The sequence below is a fragment of the Lacerta agilis genome, chromosome 13, assembly GCF_009819535.1.
Source record: "Lacerta agilis isolate rLacAgi1 chromosome 13, rLacAgi1.pri, whole genome shotgun sequence".
In the NCBI taxonomy this organism is placed as follows: Eukaryota; Metazoa; Chordata; class Lepidosauria; order Squamata; family Lacertidae; genus Lacerta; species Lacerta agilis.
Window position 1 is genome coordinate 4,247,767 of NC_046324.1, and position 7,087 is coordinate 4,254,853.

Consider the following 7,087-nt stretch of genomic DNA (forward strand, 5'->3'; position numbering starts at 1 on the left):
TTAAAAAAAGAAAAGAAAGAAAGAAAGGGGGAAGGGTATTATTTCAAGTGAACTCTTTTATAACTGCGTCTCAAATAAAATTACGTAATTAAATGTTAAGTTTTTTATGAAATATACAGTGTGATCAAACAAGTTCTGTAGTGCATTATCATTTTGCGTGATGCATGCCATTGGGAGTAAAAAAAGGTAAGAGACAACTGTCTCCCAAAAATGAATAGATTGATTGAACACCCTTTGTTGAATAATTCAGGGCATATCTATGCTTAACCCTGATCGCACACCATTTTCAGAACTACACTCAGAAAAAGTAACACATATTAGATCTACATCCCTGTCCAAATGTTTAATGGCAATGCCCATCAACCCCTAACTCTTGGCTGGAGCTGATGGGAGTTGTCTTGCAGCATTTGGAGAGCCAGAGGTTCCCTATCCTTTGTTTACTGTGTCTCCAATAGCTTTTCCCCCTAGCCTTGTCAGAAGATGCCAAGAACTGAATCTGGGGCTGTCTATGTGCAAATCGTGTACTCTGCCTCTCAGCTACAGATTTCTCTCTTCACTCATCTGTGAATGAACTATTTCCTGCTTCAATTTATCCCAATGTGAAAATCTGTAAAAGGTGACTGACACAAACATGGTCTCCATCTATATTGCATTAATATCAGGATTCTGCTAGTACAGTCACTGCTGGTTTGAAATACAGCGCAATATTGTTACTTTTGGTGAACAAAAGGATAACCTTTTGCAAATTCCATTCAGGGTAACTGATATACAAAGCTGCTCGGAGCATGCAGCCCAGCTGAATCCTCAGATAAGTGGCTAAAGTTGGAAAGGAGTGGAAAGGAAAACTGGCAGACATTTCCATGCTTGCTGAAAGACTTCTGTACTAGGATAGCTAGTACTTGATTGCAGCCTAGCAATATATTTTGTTTTGCTTTCACTTCCCTGCTCTTTCTGTTACGTTTATTTGGAGGCATTCCCATTTTATCTTGGCAATAATCTTGTTTGGGTTGAGTGTGAGAGTGACCTAAACAGCTTCATGGCTCCAGTTACAGGTAGGTAGCCGTGTTGGTCTGCCATAGTCAAAAATTTAAAAAAAAAAATAAAAAAAAAAAAATCTTCCAGTAGCACCTTAGAGACCAGCTAAGTTTGTTCTTGGTATGAGCTTTTGTGTGCATGCACACTTCTTCAGATACACTGAAACAGAAGTCACCAGACCCTTAAATATAGTGAGGGAGTGGGGAGGGGTATTACTCAGAAGGGTGGTGGGAATGGGTGATTGGCTGATAGGTGTGGAAACCTGTTGACGACTGTTAACGACTACAATTGGTCTTACAGGAAAAAGCAAGGGGTGAGATGGCTAAACATAGCTTTGTCCTGTATAATGAGATAAGAATCCAATGTCTTTGTTCAGACCAGGTTTCTCCATGGTTTTAAGTTTGGTAATGAGTTGCAATTCAGCAACTTCTCTTTCCAGTCTATTTTTGAAATTCCTTTGTAGTAAGACAGCTTACTACAAAAGAAGACTGATCGCCGAAGAATGGATGCTTTTGAATTATGGTGCTGGAGTCCCATGGACTTCAAAAAGATCGAACTTATCCATCCTTAAAGAAATCAGCCCTGAGTACTCACTGGAAGGACAGATCCTGAAGTTGAAGCTCCAGTACTTTGGCCACCTCATGAGAAGAGAAGACTCCCTGGAAAAGACCCTGACGTTGGGAAAGATGGAGGGCACAAGGAGAAGGGGACGGCAGAGGATGAGATGGTTGGAGAGTGTTCTCGAAGCAACTGGCATGAGGATAGGGGTGCCTGGCGTGCTCTGGTCCATAGGGTCATGAAGAGTCTGACACAACTGAACAACAACAAAGACAGCTACTTTGAGATCTTGTATAGAATGTCCTGGGAGACTGAAGTGTTCTACTGGTTTCTCTGTCTTGTGATTCCTGATATCAGATTTATGTCCATTTATCCTTTGGTGTAGGGTTCATGGCTGAGTAGGGAGAATAATATTGTGTGTTGAGCTTAGAAGTAGAGAGAAGTGCCGGTATTTACACTGACTTCTAAGTGTAAGAGAAGCTGCTGTCTTTACTACTTAATCCCATGTGTTTGGTTCCCTTCTGTAACACAGCACCAAAGTATCCCCTTCCAGCTGGTGAAGGCTGCCTGCCAGAAGTCAGTGGTTTGAAAACCCTCTATTCCACAACAGTAGCTTATCTGATATTAATGTATTGCTAACCTAGTTTGGGCCTAATGAGTAGTGTTAAAAAGAAGTGGCAAAAGGCATGCTTGCATACAGTAGGAATATCCCTACTCTGGTAGGCTTCAAGACTTTTCTAACAGTATCGTGCTCAGTTTTTTTTAACCCTGCCAGAACATATGAAGCTGTGGGGAATGGTCATTAGGAGTTTGGGGCTGAGGTTTCATCAGTTTATGGCTGAAACCCTTTCACAGAGCAGGAAGGTTAAAGGTTCTGGACTTCAGTTGGTTTGACAGCTATGCCTGTTCCTGGATAGGAAGAATTTGGCTACTTCAGTCATGCATTGGTAACCTCGCAGGTAGACAGTGGCCACAGCACCCCATCCCATAATTATGTATTTACAGCACCCTGGACCTACCTGGCTGCACCATTCCAGCAGCACTTAATTAGCTGGGGGGGGGGGTCCCAGAGGGGAAGGAGGTCTGACATTATTGCAAGTATGACCCCGTAATAAAATTTATAAAATTATATCTGTTCAAGCATATATTCGAAAGGCATATTTTTATCAATGACAATAATATGAACCGACCCGGACCCCGTGATTATAATCTGAGGCCTTTCATGTACCTCCTCTATGAGAGGTCCAGAAGGTGGCAACCTGAGAACAGGGCCTTTTCTGCAGTGGCTTGCAAAATCTTTAGGCGCTCAGCAAAAATATTTCTCTTCAGCCAGGCAGTCGGCTGATTAACATTCTATGGCTCTTAAATGTGTTTGTGGGAGGGAGGTTACTGTCTTGTTTTTGTTGAAGAGTGGTAAACAACAACTACTACTAGGTACTACTACTACTACTACTATATAGCTGGGATAACTCAGTAGCATATGAGACTCTTAATCTCAGGGTTGTGGGTTCGAGCTCCACATTGGGGAAAAGATTCCTGCATTGCTGGGGTTGAACTAGATGATCCTTTACAATACTATTAAATAATTGAAATGGTTATGGTTACATGACACCTTTATTTTAAGCGGTCTCTGTTTCGTTGGATTAAAATTATTTTTTTTAAATATGCAGTTAGAACTATGTATACATCTCTGCAAGCCATTTCCCCTAATAGAATGCATTTTTGCATGTTGTTTTCACTAACATCTCCATTTCTATGCATACTTTCCCCTAGCAGATGCAATGTGGTTGGCTGGAGAACTGCATTGAAAATTAGGATAGGTGCAAATGTTGAAGGACAGATATGTTTCACATGTTTTGGAAAGTGTGGATTGGAGAGATTCTGCTTTAAATATGTGCTGGATCGAATTCCCCCTCTATCCTCTGTCAGTCGGCCAAGGTGAGGTGAAGCCTAAACCGATAAGCGGCAATTTTTGCCCTGCTCGTTGCAGAGTTTCCTTTAGTCAGCCTTTGTTAGAACCAGATTTTGTTAAAAGAATAAATAATATTCAGAAAAGCAAACTATTTAAGAAAATACTTCTGTACCACCACATATCAAAGCGGGGCCGTGTACAACAATAAAACAATATAAAACATAATTTGCAGAAGTTGATGGGCTGCACTTCTATCCCTCCTTTTCTCCAAGGGGGCCCAAGGTGGTGGACCTGGTTAGGCTGCTCCCTATTTTATCCTCTCAACAACCCTGCAAGGTGGATTAGGCTGAGGGACCGTGACTGGCCCAAGTTCACCCAGTGGGTTTCATGGCTGAACAGGGATTTGAGCCCTGGTCTCTCAGGTCCTAGTCCAACACTGAACCATAAATGTCTTTTAAGCCAGACATCTCCCATAGGTTACATTCAAATAATAAATGGATCAAAGAGGCCCATTTTCCTACAGACTTGTCAATGTGAAATTTTACATTCCTCCTATGAACTACCTGCAAATCTGCTGATTTGTCCATTTCTGCCATTCTGTTAAAATGGTTTGCAAGGTGGTTGAGGATAAAAAGCAACAACACTGTAAAACATTTTGGAAAATTTAAAATGCTAGTAGGAAACTGCAAGGGATGGTTCAGATGAGACCCCATTGTGTGGAGCCCATGGATAATACAGGGGCATGGAACACCCTCCACAGCTCCACACACTGCGATTGCCAAGGGCCTGTGTGAAAAGTCTAAGGAGCCCACGCCAGGTTATCCTAGATGTGTCTCGGGATCTTTCTTATTTGATTTTTAGGTTTGTTTTTATATTGCTTCAGACCTGGCTGGGGGTAAAATTCACATTTATACGCCACTTTCCTTCAAGCAGCTCAAGGTGGCACTCGTGGTTTTCCATATTTTTGGAGAAAAACCTCACTGAGTTAAATGGGATTTACCGGTAATCCCAGGTAAATGTGTCCCACTGTATTCTTTGGGGGTGATGTCTGTGGAGGAAAGATGGGGTGTACATCCTCCACAGACATCATGCCCAAAGAATACAGTGGGGCACATTTACCTGGGATTAAGTCCCATTTAACTCAGTGAGGTTTTTCTCCAAAAATATGGAAAACCACGAGTGCCACCTTGAGCTGCTTGGAAGAAAGTGGCGTGTAAATGGGGCTTGCTTCCAGATATAAGTGCAAAGCGTTGCCACATTAAAAACTTATCATAATAGTTCTTGTTCTTCCACTATACACTAAACAAAACAGATGTTTCAGCAAAATTCTTAGTCCTAATTTGTCAAAGTTTAGTTAAGAATATATTTACTTTTTGCTCCATATAGGATTCTGCCACTAGATGGTATCAAATTGCTTCTCCTTGAGACTGCCACATCCCCTTAGTGTTTCAAAAGGAAAACTAAATAGACCATGTGTCTTGAAATACACATCTTGCTCCTGTTGAGCAAGTAGCTACAGTTAAATAAATTATCTGCAGGTATATGCATAACTGTTGATCTCTGCTATTTCATTTTGCAGTGTGTATAAGTGAGATGTTTCATTTTCTTCACTCAGGCAATTCTTTTTGTTCTTTTTTGACATTACTTTGGTATATACTGCCTTTCCAAAAGAAGGAATCCCTTTAGCTGGCTACAACTATACTGACTTCATGTAATGTTTCTGAAGAAGTGTGCATGCACACGAAAGCTCATACCAAGAACAAACTTAGTTGGTCTTGATAAGGTGCTACTGGAAGGGACTTTTTATTTTTTGTTTTGTTTTGCCTGTAGGTTTCTGATGCAGTAAACTGTACACAATTGCATCCAGGCTCTTAATTCCTCTTTTGCAACTTCATCTGAATTGCTTTAGTGCTCTAAGAATAGTAAGACAGTGAAGCTCGAAATCCCAGGCAACTAAGCAAATAGTACCAGAGAGGGGTGATTCCTCCTTCTCTATTGCTCACATCCAGAAGAGTAAAGCAAGAGAATGATAGATTAAGATTAGAGCACTGGGAGCTGTCTGGTGTGCCAGCTGTAGACACATTGTGTGGTGAAATTAGTCTTCTTTGTGGTCTGACTCCAACAGCAATTTGCCCTACTCCTATTTTGGTTGTGGCCCAGCTCTTGCATAATATTTGTGTGGAAGTGTTTTTGTAATTATTGCTATAGGAGGTACACATATGGGGGGACGGACGTGACACAACCAGTTAGAACAAGACATCTATCTGTTTACATTTTTCCTGTCAGCTTCACCCCAGGGAAATTAATCCAATTGGCCAATTCCAACATTTGTGTTTTGGGGCTGAAAGCAAATTCTGTATCAGATAAATATATAATGTTATTCCCTCGGTATGTGAACTCAGGCTATATAAATACTCAACTATGTAAGAGAGAGAACCAAGCTGCTGGGCAGAACTGCAGTTGTTGTGAATATGTCCAAGGAGGGGTGAAACTAGGCATTATTTCACCCAGGTCAACAACCCAGTTTGGCACACACCCACACCCACACATTTGCATACACTCACAGGCTGGAAGCATCAATGGCACCCCTCTGGAGGCTTCACCCATGGCAAAAAAACCTGGCTAGCCCCCCTATAGCTATGGTCCAAGTGACAGTTCCCCCCCAATAACCCACAAAGCACAATCTACCAGAAAGCACAAGGAACACCACAGAGAGCTGTAAACTTAAGCATGCTTCACCCTATATTGAATTGTGGCCCATGAATATTCCTTTCCTTATACGCTTAAATTTGTGGTCCACCAGACCTGGAGGCTCTGAGCAGGTAACAAAGGACATCCATCTCTGCCCTGTCCAGATTTTTTTCTTATAGGGAACTATTGTCGGAAGAAAATAACACTATGAGAATCAAGTCATATGAAGAGGTAAAAGAAAAAGTAACAAGTTGGATACAATACCACCAACTGAACAGTATATATATATAAGACAAAAAATTAAAAGGCTTTGCACAAAAAAACTCAATAATAGAGGAAACACTTTTACAAAGTAACAACAAAACATTGTCAAAAATATATGATTTTCTGCTCAAATGGAATACTAAAGACGAGGAGATTAAGAGCGTTATGATTAAATGGGCAATTGACATTGGCCATAATATTGAGTATGAAAAATGGTGGAATTTATGGAATAATGGTATGAAATTTACCGCATGCACAGCACTGAAGGAAATTTTTTATAAATGATGTATAGGTGGCACCTCACTCCCATCAAATTAGCTAAAATGTACAGGACAGGAAACAAAAATTGTTGGAAGTGTGGGAAGAAAGAAGGCAGTTTCTTTCATCTGTGGTGGGCATGCGATATGGTTAAAGTTTATTGGGGAAAAAATTATAACGAACTAAAGAAAATCTTTAGCTATACCTTTAGGAAAACACCAGAGGCCTTTCTTTTAGGAATGATGAGTGACGATATAGGAAAAAATGACAGAAAATTCTTTATGTATGCAACGACTGGGGCAAGACTGTTGTTGGCATAGGTTTGGAAATCTCAACAGATCCCAACGGTTGAGCAATGGCAACAAAATA